This window comes from Herpailurus yagouaroundi, unplaced genomic scaffold, assembly GCF_014898765.1.
Source record: "Herpailurus yagouaroundi ecotype Mexico unplaced genomic scaffold, PumYag 160, whole genome shotgun sequence".
Lineage (NCBI taxonomy): Eukaryota > Metazoa > Chordata > Mammalia > Carnivora > Felidae > Herpailurus > Herpailurus yagouaroundi.
This window is the reverse complement of record NW_024412401.1, coordinates 19402960-19420459: the sequence shown is the minus strand read 5'-3', so window position 1 is coordinate 19420459 and position 17500 is coordinate 19402960. Positions and strand designations below refer to the sequence as shown.

At 41.1% G+C, this 17500-nt stretch overlaps 1 protein-coding gene across 6 annotated transcripts in view; it reads left to right on the top strand.

Moving 5' to 3' along the window:
- The first annotated feature begins 1270 nt into the window (after positions 1 to 1270).
- The window catches only part of UBAP2 (ubiquitin associated protein 2), a 111261-nt gene continuing 95031 nt past the window's right edge, over positions 1271 to 17500 (top strand). For 5 of the 6 annotated variants that reach the window (XM_040481481.1, XM_040481480.1, XM_040481479.1 and 2 more), the window contains exon 1: positions 1271 to 1378. The gene's annotated coding sequence lies outside the window, so the exon portion shown is untranslated. The remainder of the gene's footprint in view (positions 1379 to 17500) is intronic. The other variant, XM_040481483.1, reaches the window with a different exon arrangement.

Genomic DNA, 17500 nt, shown 5'->3' with positions numbered 1-17500 from the left:
GTCAGTCAACGAGCAAATACTTTAAAACACTATGCTACAAGTATAAAGCATTATCCCCCTTGGGCTTAATTCTTGGAGTTAGATCTTTTTGAGAGGAAGGGGTTATTCATTGCTTGGAGACAGAAAATGTGGTTTGAGTCTCTTCAGCCAGAAACACCTGAACCTCTAAGCCTTTTTCTTTCTCCTTCCTTCCTTTTTCTCTTTCTTGCTTTCTTTTTCTTTCTTTCTGAACCTTTAAGCCTTTCTTTTCTTTCTTTCTTCCTTTTTTTTTTTTTAAGTATTTTAATCTTAAAATAATTTCTACACCCAACCTGGGACTTCAATTCACAACCCCAAGATCAAGAGTCGCATGCTCTACCAAGTGAGCCAGCCAGGAAGTCCTCTAAGCCTTTCTTTACCAGCTGCAATCCCTACTTCAAAGTGTTGATCATAAGATTTAGTAAAAATGGTTGCATAGACCACTGACATGAAGTAAGCGATCAATAAACATTACTTAATTTACGTAGAAGGAGCTTCGTACTGCAGAATTCCACCCTCGCATTTAACAACATATTATCCACGAAGCCCTCCCGCTCTGTTAAAGTTCCTTTTGAAGGTTCCTCCACCACGGGTGTACCTTAGCTAGCCGTTGGCGTTTTCCCGCGCAGGGGGCGGGGCGGAGCGCAAGCCCGGGAACGTGGTAGTGGAACCCCACCCCCTCAGCCGGGACTACATCTCCCAGCAGGAACCACGCTCAGCTACCTGGCAAGCGGAGCCGACTGGTGTTAGTCTCGGAGGCCAGTGCTGACCGTTTCCCGCCTCCACCTTCCTTCAGCACTAAGTCATAAACGCATGGTCTTTGAACTCGCGAGGGAAACGGGGCGGTGGCGAATATCTCTCTGCTGTGCGGAGGTCTAGGAAGAGTATTCCCAGGGTTTGGGAAGCTAGGCCTGCTTTGAGTGGTTGGCCCACATCACGTGATGGGAGGAAGGCGGTCGCAGGGGAGCGACTCCTGGTGTCTTGTGAGATCATCACACCGCGACTACACGCTGCAGTTGTTGGCATCTTGGGTGCGGTATGTAGTACCCTCCTGACAACTCCGAGTACGATACATCCTATAAAATTTTCCTTACTCCTTCCCGTGCCTGCCTCCGCCGCGGCGCTGTTGGCCTCTCCTACTAGGCCTGGGGGAGGCTAGGCGAAGCAACGCGCTCTGTGGGCGGGCTGATGAGCGGCGCGCTAGCTACGTATGGTGGCTCCTCCTTCCCCCGTGACGCGGAGGTCACGTGACGGGCCGGGCCGCCTCTGCCGCCGCCGCCGCTTTGTAAGAGGCACATTGGCAGGTAACGAGCGGCGGTGGCGGCGGCAGCTGGTCCCGAGTCCAGCGAGAACAGCAGCGGTAATTGGCACCCTCTTTTTCCTTCCCTGTTCCAGAGCCCTGAGCGTGGCAGCGTGCGCTCTCTCGTCCTGGTTCAGCTCTTCTTTCTCCTAACCCTCTTCGTACTGCCCCAGCTCCCACTCATGAAGACCGGGCCAAGCTTCCCTCGCCAGCTTCTTGCGTCCTCAGTATGCCCAGGCCCGGACGCCTTCCTTCCTTCTCGCCCGTGGTCGTCCAGTGCTTCTTCCTGCCTACCCCTGTCCTAGTCGGCCTGGCCCCACCCAACCCCAGGGGGCGCCTTCCCCTCCCCCCCCTTCGGGTTTCTGCCCTGGAGGGTGTGGTTTTTCTCCCACCTCTCCCTCCCTGCCTGTCCGCTGGAGCTCCCGCTCAATGCTGATGGTCCCCATCCTGACCACAGACCACCTTTCCGTTTTCACGCCTGTCACTAGTCTTGGGACTAGACGTCTTAAACCCCAACTTCTGCGCTCTGTAGCCTTTCCCGGCATACTCGGAGGGATAGTTAGGTTCTACCCTTTTTCGTTCTGGAAGGTTTTGGTGTTAGACTCTGGGGACTCAGTTTTCCTCCTCAGTCTCGGTTCCTCTAGCCTGGTTATATCAGAGGTTTTTTTTTTTTTTTTAATGTAGTTTTGAGAACGCATTGTAAACTGAAGCTTTATTGTAGTACGTATTTAAAATGTTATTCTTTCTTTAGTGTGTTATATCTGTCTTCTTTGCCTCTGAATCACTTTTCCCACTTGGCTTTTCCACCTTTTCCCCTCGGTTTTCAATCTGATTATTTGCCCGGGCATCTCAAGACCTACCACTCTGGTCTTATATTCTGTTCTCTGTAGGAGTTAATCCTGTCATCATTCCTGTTATTTCCTGTTTGAAATAATCTTGTAGTTTACTACTTCTTCTGTTGGATATTGGTTTATACTTCTATTTGATGTATATGGTCTGTCAGTATTTAGGCTTATTGTCTTTAGCCCCTGTGTGTCCTAACAGTTGAGAGCTTTTGAAGGTCTTTATAAGGTATCCAAACATCTTTTATTTGAAGGGCATATACAATTAACTTGGGTGAACCCAGGCCTTTTTTATTTTCTCTTCAATTATGGTATACCTCTTTAAACCAAGAGTTATGTCAGTAGTTAGTGTGTTCCTCACTTTTTGTCACGAATTGTATATACTAATTTTTAGTGTCAGTTTGTCTAATGGAGATGGAAGGAAGCTCTCCTGTATCCTAGGTGTTAGGTGCCTAGATTGGGATGATACCTATCTGTTTCAGGAAGGGGAATAAATTCCCCTCTATGGAGACGATAGAGTTGTCCTATCCACCAATATCTCTTACCTGCCTGCAGGGCTCAAGCTATCATCCTCCCATTGCTGTGAACACTTCTCTTATTAGGCAGAAGTGATTAGTTTCCCACACTACTCTTCTGCTTACTTCCCATATGTTCCATCTGATTTTTGTTTTTTATGCCTAGTTCACATGTGTGATGAAAATTTCCCCCGCCACTGTCCTGCTTGTTTTCCACAGCTGTGATTTTCATTGTTTGCTTCCTTGTTGCTTCTGACCCTCACAAATTAATTCGGGGGGGGGGGGGGTTCTGTTACAATTGAAATATGGCTGGAAGTGGTGGCATAGCGATGAGGCCATGGGAAAAGGTTGTGGTAATTGCCTCTCCTGCCTATTTCCTGCCGTTCTGGTTTCCTCTGGCTTCTGTCTTTAAATGTGGGCTGGACCGGCAGCAGTCACATGGAGCTGCCTTAGAACAAGGCTAGAACAACAATAACAACTCTGCTTCCCTTTCCTGGTAACTGATGCAGCCTGTGCAGTGCTCAACAGCGGTGTCAGTGTTAGTGACTTATTGTTGAGGGAGAAATGGTAGGAGAACATGGAGAAGAATGGGTTAATTCCAATATGCCTTATGCCCTGTGGGTTAATTATAGTGGGAACTGGTTGCTTTCTCTACTCCTTTAATCATATATGGTATGTAGAGGGTATAAACCAATCTTGAAGTTTTGAACTGGTCTGAAGTGGAGCGTTTTCTTTGAAAGTATTAGTCTTCAAGTATTGATCCTCCAGTCTTTTTTAAAAATGATTAAGTTTTTGTTGTTATTAGGCACTTTTTTTTTGGTGTAAGCAAATGCCTGCTCAAAAGGAGCCTGCATGAATTCACAGACTGTGAAGTTCCTGTTAAATCTGTCTTATTTTATTAATCTTTACGAGGTCAGCAAATACCCGTTAGCCCTTAATTAATTTGAGTAAATGGAATGCCCTTTAAAAGTGGGGCATATTGTACTGGTGGTGTTGACTGGTAAGATGGTGTGGATCACTGATAGGTCTTGGAAGCAGTTGTCTCCCCCTACCTCTGCCCCAAAGGAGATTGGAGATGTAACTTGAAGGAAGGCAAAGAGAGGGAAGACTGACAGGGAATATCAACCATATAAGCCTGTAGCTGGTTTTGAAATAATTTTGACCCAACTGTCGAATATTTAGGAATGAAATCCTTTTTTTTCATTCTAAAGTCCAAGAATCAAATTTAACAGGTTTGTTTTTACAGATACACAGACTGCATATATTGATATTTTCTACCGTGGTTTTTTTTTTTTTGAGATTTCTTTAGTGTTTCTCTCAAAGATGCTGCATGTCCTGTATTTTTTCTTATATATGTATATTTAAAACATTGTTTTAATGTTTATTTTGAGAGCGAGAGATCATGCACACAAGTGAGGGAGGGGCAGAGAGAGAGAGAGGAGAGAGGAGAGGAGAGAGAGAATCCCAAGCAGGCTCTGCGCTGTCAGCACAGAACCCCATGCAGGGCTTGATCTCACAAATCCTGAGATATTACCTGACCAATACCAAGAGTTGGAAGCTTAACTGATTGAGACACTCAGGCGCCCCTTATATATTGTATTTTTTAATTTGAGAGAGTTGGGGAGGGGTAGAGAGAGATTTTTATTAATTTGAGAGAGCAGTGCACGTACGAGAGAGCAGGGAGGTCAGAGAGAGAGAGAGGGACTGAGAGAATCCCAAGCAGGCTCCATGCTTGAGCCTCTGACTTTGGCTCAGGTCGTGGTTCATGAGGTTGAACCCTGCATCAGGCTTGCTGCTGTCAGCACAGAGCCCACTTTGGATCCTTACCCCCTCCCCCCCAGTCTCTGTCCCTCCCCAGTTCATGCTCTCTCTCAAAAATAAATTAAAAACATAAAAAAAAAAGAGTAGGACACTTAGCCAGTTGAGCCACCTTGGAGCCCATGTCCTGGATTTTTTTTTAAAGAAAGTAAATTAGGGTTGCCTGGCTGGCTCAGTTGGTGGAGTATGCCACTCTTGATCTCGGGATTGGGAGTTTAAGCCCCATGGAGTTAATTTATGAAACCGGACTTGGATAAAGGAGTAGGTGTTTCATTTAAAACTACATGGGGTTCTTTGAAAAGTTGTTAGGAATATGTAGCTCTGTTTTTCTTCATTTGGAATATGAAAAGTAATGGAACATATATTTGATTGGGTTTCAAACTTAAAATTCATTTTAAAGATTTTTAAGGATTTAAAGAGGAGGGAATTTCATTTGGATTTAGTTCCAAGCTTACTGTTGCTGTAACTTTGTTTCTTGCTATTGGTGTAGTGTTATTATTAACTTGTTTTTAAGTAAAATATCACATAGGAACTATCTCATTTAAAGTTATAGTGTATGCACACAGTCCAATAATACTTAACAATGTTACTCTTTACTCATTTTTTTTACATGTAGTCTTAATTTTCTGATCAGATCAGTCCTAGATATTGTGTGAAGACTTTCGGAAGCTCGGAGTTGCTTCTTGTTGATGGTGTTTTTCTCCCTGTGTCTTTTAATTCTCTCCACTCCCTTTTATTTCTCTTCCCTGTGTTTTCTCTCCATTTTATTTTTTCTGCCTCCTTGTGCCCTTTCATCCCCATACAAAAACACTCTGAACACTCAGTCTCAACTGAGGAGGTTGTAGGCCTTCAGACTGACTGTTCTTGGCACCATAACATGCTGCTTTCCAGGTTAGGCAGATGAAAACCTAAAATATCTTCACAACCTCATGGGCTTGGGCAAGGTGTATAGTGCTACCTGTATTGTGTGTCTACCTGGCTGGAATGTGTGCTCTTTGAAGCGTGGAATTTTTCATTTGATAACGGTGTTTAGCATTGCCAAATCATTAAACAAGAGTAAAGTGGGCTTAAAAAAATACAGGTTTAGCTGAAACAGGGTTTAGGAAAAGACTAGCTTTAGGATTGATTCGATAAGCCTAATATTACATAATTTTTAGACCCAAATTAATTTTTTTTCCTCCTCTTTTCTCAAAATTTCATCTTACAGAATGTTTCAGGATCAGACTAAGAAAATACATTTTAGAAAATTTGAGAAAATTAAAAGATAAAAATTATGGGGCACCTGGCTGACTCAGTTGGAAGAGCATGCAACTCTTGATCTCAGAGTTGTGAGTTCGAGCCTCACGTTGGGTGCAGATTACTTAAAAAAAAAAAAAAGATAAAAAGGACTTAATCATGGTTTAACATTTCATTATAAATCCTTTTTTTATGTTAAGTAATACATACTTAAAGTGGAATAATGTTTTTTAAATATTTTTATTTTTAATTTTTAAAAATTTTATTTATTTCTGAGGGGAGTGAGGGGCAGAGAGGGAGATATAGAATCAGAAGCAGGCTCCACACTCTGACCTGTTAGCACAGAGTCTAACTCACAAATCGTGAGATTATGACCTGAGCCAAAGTTGGACACTCAACCAACTGAGCCATCTAGGCGCCCCTAAAAAATATTTTTATTTATATTTGAGAGAAAAATTGTGAGCAGCGAAGTGGCAGAGAGAGAGGGAGAAAGAATCCCAAGCAGGCTCCCCACTGTCAGGATAGAGCCTGAACCATGAGATTATGACCGGAGCCTAAATCAAGAGTTGGAAGCTTAATTGAGTCACCCAGGTGCCCCTGGAATAATACTTTTATACTTAATGATTTTTATTGAGAAATAAAAGATACATATTGGTAGGGGTGCCTGGGTGGCGCAGTCGGTTAAGCGTCCGACTTCAGCCAGGTCATGATCTCGCGGTCTGTGAGTTCGAGCCCCGCGTCGGGCTCTGGGCTGATGGCTCAGAGCCTGGAGCCTGTTTCCGATTCTGTGTCTCCCTCTCTCTCTGCCCCTCCCCCGTTCATGCTCTGTCTCTCTCTATCCCAAAAATAAATAAACGTTGAAAAAAAAATTAAAAAAAAAAATAAAAAAAAATAAAAGATACATATTGGGCAAGGTATATGAGATATAAAAACACATGTAGAGTTTTCAAAAACAAAAATAAAATGACTACTCATGAAATAGAGCATTGTTACCTGAAAGCCTGTCATCTCCCAAGGCATTCCTTTCCCTCTTTCCCAGAGGTATCCATTATCCTACTTTGTTGTTGTTGTTTATTTTTTAGAATAATTTTTATTCCATATAACCCATAACTAATACATGGTCTATTGTTGCCCATTTTCAAGCTTGCTTCATTCATTCATTCATTCATTCATTCATTCATTCATAGTAAACTATACCCCCTGACATGGGGCTTGAACTCAGGACCCTGAGATCGAGTGTCCCATGCTCTACCAACTGAGCCAGTCAGGTGTCTCATCAATCTTGAGTTAAGTGGAATTTATGAGATTCTGATACTTTTTCTCTTACATGTTTTAGATTCATTCATACTGGTTTTTACCAATTTGATAATTTTCAGTAGTATGGTACTCCACTGTAAGAATGTGCCACATCTGGGGGTCCTGGGTGACTGAGTGAGTTAAGTGTCAGACTCTTGATTTCGGGTTCAGGCCATGATACCACATTTCCTGAGATCAAGCCTGAAGCCCAGCCTTGGGCTCTGCCCTGATTGTGGCCAGTCTGCTTAGGATTCTCTCTCTCCCTCTCTGCCCCTCCCTTGCTGGCTCTAGTCTCTCAAAATAAATAAGTAAACATGAAAAAAAAAAAAAAGGATATGCCACATCTTACTCTATTGTGATGAATGTTTGTGTCATTTCCATTTTTTTATGATTAGAAATTTTACTTCTCTCTATGTGAACATTTGTACAAGCCAACCCTCCCCCTAAAATAAACAGATTTCTCAAGACTGTAATTGGGAGTGGAGTTTTGGTTTGTGTGGAGTATGTGTAACTTTACTAGGTGATCTCAAACTGTGTTGTATGGTCATTTTTTATTAGGCTCTACACCTGAACTACAGAACACAGAAAATTGTGTGATTATTTTTTCAGTTCTCTTGAGGATGTTAAACATCTGATGCCAAGAAACCTCGGGAAGATGCTTAATGCATACATATAATGGATATCTTAGATATCAGAATTTAATTCCCAAGACTGAATTGATAAGAATTCCACACCCTTACTTACATTTGATACTGCTTTAATTTTTAAATGCGTTAGGCAGTTCTAGTGGTATGTTTTAGATACATCTTTTATGAACATCACACAGCTGGATTTTGCTTTGCTAATATATCCTGCAGATTTCTCTTTTAACTGGAGTGTGGGAACTGTCAATGTTAATTATAATTGAGGATATTTTGTATATATTTCTGCCATCAAAGTCTTCTACATGCCTGGTCGTTACTGTTTTTCTGACCTTTTTGTAGTTTTCATTCTTCTGTTTGGTTTCCTTCAGCTTTTTTTTTTTTTAAGTTTATTTATTTATTTTGAGAGAGACAGCATGAGTCGGGGAGGGCCAGAGAGAGAGGGGGAGGCTGAGAATCCCAAGCAGTGGGGCCCGACATGGGACTTGAGCCCACAAAACCCTGAGATTATGACCTGAGGTGAGAGAGCACAAGTTGGGGATTGGCAGAGAGAGAGGCACAGAATCCGAAGCAGGCTCCAGGCTCTGAGCTGTCAGCACAGAGCCCTATGTGGGGCTTGAACTCACAAACTGAGAGGTCACTACCTGAGCTGAAGTTGGACGCCCAACCAACTGAGCCATCCAGGCGCCCCAGAGCATAGTATACCTTTAACTTGGAGTCAGTACTTAATATTTTGCTACATTGACTTTTTTCTCTACCTTGTACATCTTTTGAGGCTGATTTGAAAGTAAGGTGAAACATCATGACGTTTATGCTTGAGTATTTCCTAAGCAAGTGTCTCTTTCTCTTTTTCAATGTTTTACTTCTTTAAGTTTATTTATTTTGGGGGGGGGAGGGGCAGAGAGAAATCCCAAGCAGGTGCTGTGTTGGTAGCATGGGGAGCTCACGAACCATGAGATCATGACTTGAGCCAAGATGAAGAATCGAACGCTTAACCGACTGAGCCACCCAGATGCCCCAAGTATTTATTTATTTTTGAGAAAGAAAGTGCATGCGCGGGGCAGGGGCAGAGAGACAGGGAGACAGGATCCAAAGCGGGCTCTGCTCTAACCAGTACAGAGCCGAATGTGGGGCTCCAACTCACAAACTGAGATCATGACCAGAGTTTAGCGCTTAACTGAGCCACCCAGGTGCCCCTCCTAAGCAAATATCTCTTTACAATAAAGAGCTTCTCTTACAAATAATCATAGTAACATAATCATACCTAGGAAATGAATATTTAATATATATAAAGAGTAATCTAATAATATCTGATAAAAATTCATATTTAGATTTCCCAGTTCACAAAATCTTTTCTAACTCAGTTTTTGCTTTACCCTATATATGTATTGAAGTAGAATAATGACAATCCACTTAAGCAATTATTTTGTTCATTATCAGGCATAATGGCCAGTCACATCTGATAAGCAAGATAACTACTGTTACTTAGGTTAGATAATTCTTTTGTTTTTATTTTTTATTTTTTTAAGGAAAGGTTTATTTTTAGAGCGTGAGTGCGGGTGGGAGAGGGGCACAGGAAGAGAATCTTTTTTTTAATATTTATTTTTGAGAGTGCATGAGCACGAGTGGGGGAGGGGCAGAGAGAGAAGAGGATAAAGGATTCAGAAGAGGGCTCTTCACTGATAGCCGAATGTGGGGCTGAACTCATGAACCCTGAGATTGTGACCTGAGCCGAAGTCAGATGCTCAGCCAATTGAGCCACTCAGGCGCCCCTTGGGAGAGAAAGAATCTTAAGCAGGCTTGGTGCCCAGCCCCCGCCTGCCTCAGGGCTTGATACCATGACCCAGGGATCATGACCTGAGCCAAAATCAAGAGTTGGGCATTCAATGGACTGAGTCACCCAGGCGCCCCTAGTTTAGATAATTCTTGCTAGTGTTAAGTAAATTGCAATTTATTGTAGGAGAAGTGTAACTTTCTTGGGCTGATAGAAAGACTAAAAATGTTCTATGTATCTTGCTAATCTGTGCAGACTTCAGATTTTTTGAAACAGTGATGAAAAGTCTTCTTGATGCGTGGGAATAAGGGTAAATGCTTACATAAATAAAAACTTTAGATAGTAAATTCTTACGGCATTTTACTTCTGTGAAATGCTCAGAATGTAGGTTAACCCAGATTAGGCCTGAGTAATAGTTTTTGTTGCTGTTAATGATATGTGCTACTATACAGGTTTTCACTTAGATTGAATGTTGCTACTTGTCAGCAACTGTTAAGTGTTGGGGATACAGAAGAATAATGCACTGTTCCTGTTTTCTAGGTGCTTGCATTCTGATGGGAAGACTGAAATAGAACAATGCAGTTAGGAGCCAGAATCCTTTTGGGAGTGACAGAAAAGCATTGTCATTTGAGTCTGGATATTAGAGAGGCTTCCTTGAACCAGTGGGAAACGGAGCCTTATTTTTCCTGTATTCTTCCTATAGGATCAATAGTAGACAAATTCCTATAGTTATAATTGTCTCTTTTGTTAAGACATTTAGAATTTTAGGGGCATCTGCCTGGCTCAGTTGATGGAGCTTGCCACTCTTGATCTCAGGGTTGTGAATTCGAGCCCCACGCTGAGTGTAGAGATTACATTAAAAAAAAAATCTTTGAAATGTAAAAAAAAAAACAAACTGAGAATTTAATGTTTATAATTCAGTTTTATTATAATTTGCTATTTTGATTACTATGTTATTGTATCTTTTGTTTGGCCTTGATTGGTAGTTTATTTGCAGCAGCTAGTAAAGGAAATTTAAGTTACTCTGTTTGTTAAATTTATTAATTTTTTTTATTTTTAAGTAATCTCTACGCCCAGTATATGGGGCTCGAACTCACAACCACAAGATCAAAAGTCTCACGCTCTATGGACTTAGCCAGCCAGGTGCCGCAAGAGAGACTAAGTTATTTTTGATATAAGTTAGTCACATTAGACATTTTCTTTGGGTTCGCTTTTCATAGTAACTTACTGAATGTTTAAGTTTTTCCCTCAAGATTTCATTTTATTGTGATTAAAAATTTCTTGGTATATCAATGAGTTGATGAAACCCTTCTTTGAATTGCTGGAGACCATATGACCTCTTCAGAATTCTTAGCTCTGGTACTTCAGTTTATTTACTATCTTTTTAATTCCTTGTGATTGGGAGTACTAAGGTAATGGTGGGAGAATACCCCTGTATATTACAGAACAATCCAGATGGTGGTTACAGCAATAAAAACCTTGTTAATATAGGCCATTTACAATTATTTACCATAGAAGAGTTTTTAAATTTATTTTTAATTTTTTTTAGTGTTTATTTTTTAGAGATGTAGACTGCAAGCAGGGGAGGGGCAGAGAGAGAGAGCGAGAGACAGAATTGGAAGCGGGGCTCCAACTCACGAACCGTGAGATCATGACCTGAGCCAAAGTCAGACACTTAACCAACTGAGCCACCCAGGCACCCCAAGTCTTTTTTTTTTTTTTTAAGGCATTTTGAGCTGTTTAATTGTTCTAATGTTGATCGTGCTTTACCAAAAGATCCCAGCTGTAATGGGATATATAGCATACCATGAACCAGTTCATATACTCTGACAATCTAGCGATCTGTGGGAGAAAGAAATGACCAGTGTCGCAAAGGGTTTTATTGGAGTGATAGTTGGCCTGCAGTGATAGTTGTGCAGTTGGTAAATACTAAAAGTCATTGAATTTTATACTTAAAAAGGGTGAACTTTATGATATTTTCCAAAACTCAGTAAAATTATTTGAATAGTTTTGAATAAATAGGCAGTATTTTGAAATTAAATCAGAAACAGAAGTGGCCAAAGTACATTAATAATATAGTTATTATTTATGGTAGCTATTAGGATCTAGACTAAGCATTTGAGGTACATTATTTTGTTTGGTGCTCCTTCCAGGTTTGAGAAAGAGTAAAGTACTGGGTCAAGGTTACTTAATCATGTAATTTGTAGAGTGCAGGTCTGTGTGACTTCCAAATCTTAATCACAAATACTGTACTACTGTACCTGTCTGAAATAATGCTCTCAGGGAATGTAGCCAAGTGCTAGATGATGAGTCAGTGTCCACATTTGTGGTGCATAAACCTGGGGTTTTGCACTGGATGGGGAATAAGAGGATGAAGATGTAGGTGTGGTCCTTGAACTCCTGAGTCTGGTTCCGCTAGGCTCCATTTCACTTTTATCTATTTATTTACTTATCTAATTAATTATGTAAGCTTTATGTGCAGCATGGGGCTTGAACTCACATCCCCAAGATCAAGCATCATATACTCTACCAACTGAGCTAGCCAGGTGCCCCACTTCTGTTTTTATATGTTGGCGTTTAGTGAGATGTTTAGATTTGATTTCTGTAGTTTAAAACTGCCTTTGCTTTCATTTTTCATTCTGAATTTACTAGCTGTTCTTTTTTTTTTTTTTTCAACGTTTATTTATTTTTGGGACAGAGAGAGACAGAGCATGAATGGGGGAGGGGCAGAGAGGGAGGGAGACACAGAATCGGAAACAGGCTCCAGGCTCTGAGCCATCAGCCCAGAGCCCGACGCGGGGCTCGAACTCACGGACCGCGAGATTGTGACCTGGCTGAAGTCGGACGCTTAACCGACTGCGCCACCCAGGCGCCCCTTTACTAGCTGTTCTAATCAGCAAGGTGAGCTGATCTCTAAGCCCTCTGCCAATTTTAGGTGCATTCTAGGAGGAGGTCAGGCACATAACACTGAGAAGTGGCAATTGATAGCACACTGTTAGAACAGTTGGAAGAAAGCCATGTGGTTGCATGAAAATTACACTTAAGAACTCAAACTGCTGTCAAGTAGGGCTGTTTAATATATTGTTAAGTGGCCCTAAAATGCTGTGGAGTTGTGGACATCGAGTAGAGAGTAATTGCTGTTTATGCTGAGGGACAGAAAATAAGAAAATGGGGGGATATGCTCGGTATGATGTTGAGAAACCATGCCAATGGAAGGTGGAGGCAAAAAAGTAGGTGCAATTTGGGAGAATTGCAAGGCCATTTTGACCAAAGTGTATGGATCAGAAAGGAATAAAGAGCTTGTATTTTATCAAGGAGTTGATTTGTGAACAGAAGATGATGGATTTTAGTGGTATTCTGAAAGATGAAACCGATCACTGTGTAATCAGTTTTACCGTTAAGCTAGTTCAGACAGGTAAATAAGGGTATGAAGTTTCAGTGAACCAGGAGGCAGTTATTGATATTATAGTTGATAAAGGTATCTTGTAACTGCTGGGTTATGTATGTAACACTGACATCAAAACTAGTACTAGACTGAGCTACCTAAGACAGGAGGAGGCTTTAAATACAAACAATGACCCTTAATTCAGGTATCTATACTAAGTTGATGGCAGAATTGTAAAGGAAGGTATAGATATAGGCCTTAAAGAAATGGTGGCGTTAAAAGAATGGTTTAAAGGTTTTGAGCTCTGCAGCCCATTGGGTGTCCGACTTCGGCTCGGGTCATGATCTCGCGGCTTGTGAGTTGGAGCCCCGCTTTGGGCTCTGTGCTGACAGCTCAGAGCCTGGAGTCTGTCTCCCTCTCTCTCTGCTCCTCCTCTGTTCGTTCTCTCTCTCTCTCTCTCTCTCTCTCTCTCTCTCTTAAAAATGAATAAACATTGACAAAAATTAAAAAGTTTTGAGCTCTGGAACACTGAAAAATATTGGTCACTTGGAAAATTGTGCAAGTCTTCGAATGAGATGCATTTGGATGAATTTCTTTATAGGTTAGATACCTAGTAGGCAGTTAGATGTGGGCTGAATCTTTGGAGAGACCTGAGGTCTTTTGCTTTGAAGTTGGAGGTAATTATTGATGCTAGTAGAGCATAAAATTTCTGTGGGAAGGGAGAGTGTGCTCAAGAATTGAAATTTTTACATGTCAGGGCTCGGGGAAGGATGTGATGCTGCTGAGGATTTGAGGGGAGAAAAAAAAGAACCAGGATGTGGTGTCTGAAAAGCCACAGGAATAAAATTATGAAATGTGTTGAATGCCAGAGACCGGTGAAAGAATGAGAATAGAAAAAAGATTTGACAGTTAATTCAGTGGTGACCTGGGAAATAGCATTTTTCTTAATGTTGGAGTAATAGAGTGATAGAAACCAGACTACAAGTTAAGGAGATGTTTGGTGAGGAACTGGAGTCAGTTAGTGTGTATCCTTTTTGAGATACACAGTTTAAGTAGTCATTGCTTACCTAGTAGAGAACATGCAGTTTCCCAAAGTGTTGGAGGGTAATTTTTGTAACCCTTTGTTCTTGAGATTAATGTGGATGTGGAGAATAGTTGAGCCGGTTTTTAAACACATACTTGTCAGAAGAAAAAAGGTAGGGAATACTTTCTCAATAGTAGTGGTAGGAGATTTCCTTATTAAGGAATTTTATTTTTGGTATATGAATGAAAACCAAGCCTAGTGTGTGTCAGATATGTTAACATTTGAATCAAAACATCTGTGTTTTGATAGGTACATTCTTCATGTAACTGACATTTTTTAAAAAGTTGCTTTTGGCATGAGTGAAATGGTAATAAAGTCACCATTACAATGAAACAAATACACTTTTTTTTTTAATTTTTTTTTCAACGTTTTTATTTATTTATGGGACAGACAGAGACAGAGCATGAACGGGGGAGGGGCAGAGAGAGAGGGAGACACAGAATCAGAAACAGGCTCCAGGCTCCGAGCCATCAGCCCAGAGCCCGACGCGGGGCTCGAACTCACGGACCGTGAGATCGTGACCTGGCTGAAGTCGGACGCTTAACCAACTGCGTCACCCAGGTGCCCCCCCCCTTTTTTTTTTTTTAAACAACTCGAGTATGTCTTGGATTCATTAGGGAGGTTGGAGAAGGGTAATGAAAAACTGTGAGTCTGAAGTACTTAAATCAGTGTTTATATTTCTGGCTTACAGTAACAGCTAGAGATGATATTACTGTTGTGGACTAGCTTCATAATGGATATACTGAACTTGTATAAATCAGTTGTGAAATATTTGTGTATTTATAACAATTGAGTGCCAGGTGTTTAAACGGCTCATGCAGAGCTGTGAAAAAGAATAACTTGAAGTATTCTTACTCATCTCTCTTCAGTAAGAATTGGAGATTTGTAAAGTTCTGTCTCTTGTGAAAGTATGGTTGGGATGTAATCATTTTTAGCATTAATATCCAGTTTACTATATGAGAATGGTTAGCAGAGATGCCACTTTACCCAAAAATCAAAACAAGAAAATAATGTGAGATGAAGACTATAACTTTGAAGTGGCTATCAAGTGATTATGAGTTGAACCAGGTAAATTTTTGAGTGTTGTTGTATATGGGAGATTTCTTGAAGTCCTTTTCACACTTTGGAGTTTGGAGGTTTTCCTGCATTAACTATTGTTAAGGCTTTCCTGTGCTTGAAAATAAGATAGGAGTTAAATTGATAATTTTGATTAATACTGTTTTGGCTTAGAGTATCAAGAATAAAGATTCTTGGTTTTTGTAACTGATGTAACTGGTTAGTAGGACTTGACTAAAAGAAACATTTGGCTTCTTAAACTTGTCTCCCCAAGGATGATGAGGTAGATTAGCCTACAATTTGACACCTTCTTCCTTCCCCTTTCTGAGGGGGTTTTATGAAGAGGAAATAGGCCAAAAGGAGAAGGCAACTCCCCTGCATATTCTTTCCCTCAGAAGGCCTTGGGACAGAGTTACTAATGAGAAGTTAATCTTGATCTGATGGATGCAGAGGTGGAGGGTGGGGATGGGGATGGAATGGAAGTGAGGATGTGAAGACAAAAAATTTATAAAAACATGTCTGTCTCAGGGTGCCTGGCTGGCTCAGTTGGTAGAGCATGTGACTCTTGATCTCAGGGTTGTGAGTTTACACCCCACATTGGGTGTGGAGCCTACTAAAGAAAACAACAACAACAACAAAAAACATGTCTGTATTACAGACTAAGACTTGTTGGCATTAAGTCTGTCCTGTTCTAATGACTCTGAGACTTCACTTGATTCTGTCCAGAGAGGATAGGTGGGACTAATGCAGCTGAACATGGTTGGGGAAGAGCAACATTAGAGTAGGGTTAGGGACAGGAGGATTTGAGATGGGAACATTCACTTGGAATTTATTACCAATTTTTGTTAATACCCAAGAAATAAATTTGCCCTCCTCTTTCTTTCCTTCCTCCATCTCTCCCTCCCTCCTTGGTAAAATGCATGTTGACCTAAGTGCATGCTGGCAGGTGGTAAGGTTGTCTCTTAATCACTCAAGCTAGAAGTCCTAGAAGTCCTGCAATCTGCTGAAAGTCAAGGTTTGAGGGCTTACTCTGTATAAGGCTTGGTGGAAAGTTGTCCTCTATCCCCCAAAAGACAACAAATCAGTGTAAAAATAATGCAGATTTTTTTTTGTTTGTTTTTTGTTTATTTTAGGAGAGTGTGAGCTAGGGAGAGGAGCAGGGAGAGAGAGAATCTTAAGCAGTCTCCACACTCAGGAGGATCATGGGATCATGATCCTGGGAATCAAGAGTTAGATGCTCAACTGATTGAGCCACCCAGGTGCCCAGTGCAGATGATTTTAAAATAAATGAATAACCATTTGAAACTGCATTGTCCTTGAGTTCAGAAACTATTTTTGAAAAGTAGCCATACTATGGGGCCCAGAAGTTTTGCAGATACGTAAATGGTGCCACTTTTGAGAAAGAGGCCAAGGATAAGTAAGACAGTGATAAAATGAATTTATTTAGGAAAGCAAGTTCCTAACTATGTCTTGGAGTTAGAATATTTTATTATTTTTTGAATTATAGAGTGTGAGCAGGGGAGGGGGTGGGGAAGGGGAGGGAAAGAGAGGGAGAGGGAGGAAGGGAATGAATCCCAAGCAGGCTCCATGCTCAGCACAGAGCATAATGTGGGGCTCGATCCCACGATGCTGGGATTATGACTTGATCCCAAATCAGAGTTGAACCACCCAAGTGCCCTGGAGTTAGAATATTTTCAGACTGGGGCGCCTGGTTGGCTTAGTTGGTAGAGCACACTGCTCTTGATCTTGGGTCATGAGTTTGAACTCAATGTTGGGCGAAGAGTTTAAAAAAAAAAAAAAGATTCAGACCAATTCCCCACGTTACTCATCACATGGGTATAATAACGATGTAGAATCAACAAAAGTTAAATCATGTTTGTTGTGTACTGTTTTTCTCAAGGAAGGGAAGTATATATTGCATTTTAGGAGGCATTTCTATCAAAAAGGATTGGAACCAAAACCATTTTAGCCCCTGGAGAGTTTTCTTTCATAGCTCCATAATGCTGGATTCCTCAGCTGAATAGGATAATTGAGGTGCTGTAACTACAATGCTGCCTTGCTTTTACATAGTAGTTTATATTGCCAGTGTGCTGTGATAAAAGTATGATATAGCCATTTCTAGTGGATGACAGTGATGCACTCAAATAGAAAACACTGGAAGGATACTTAATAAATTAACGATTGAAAGTATTTTTGGGTGGTGGTTTTATTTTCTTCTATTGGTCAGTATTTTTTGGAATTTTGTAAGACTGTATGATTCTTATATAGGTGAAATAAGAAAAGTGAAATCGTGTTTTTTTTTTTAGTTTTCTCATCTTTCAGTTTAATTTTTTTTTTCAACGTTTATTTATTTTTTGGGACAGAGAGAGACAGAGCATGAATGGGGGAGGGGCAGAGAGAGAGGGAGACACAGAATCAGAAACAGGCTCCAGGCTCTGAGCCATCAGCCCAGAGCCTGACGCGGGGCTCGAACTCACGGACCGTGAGATCGTGACCTGGCTGAAGTCGGACGCTTAACCGACTGCGCCCTATTTG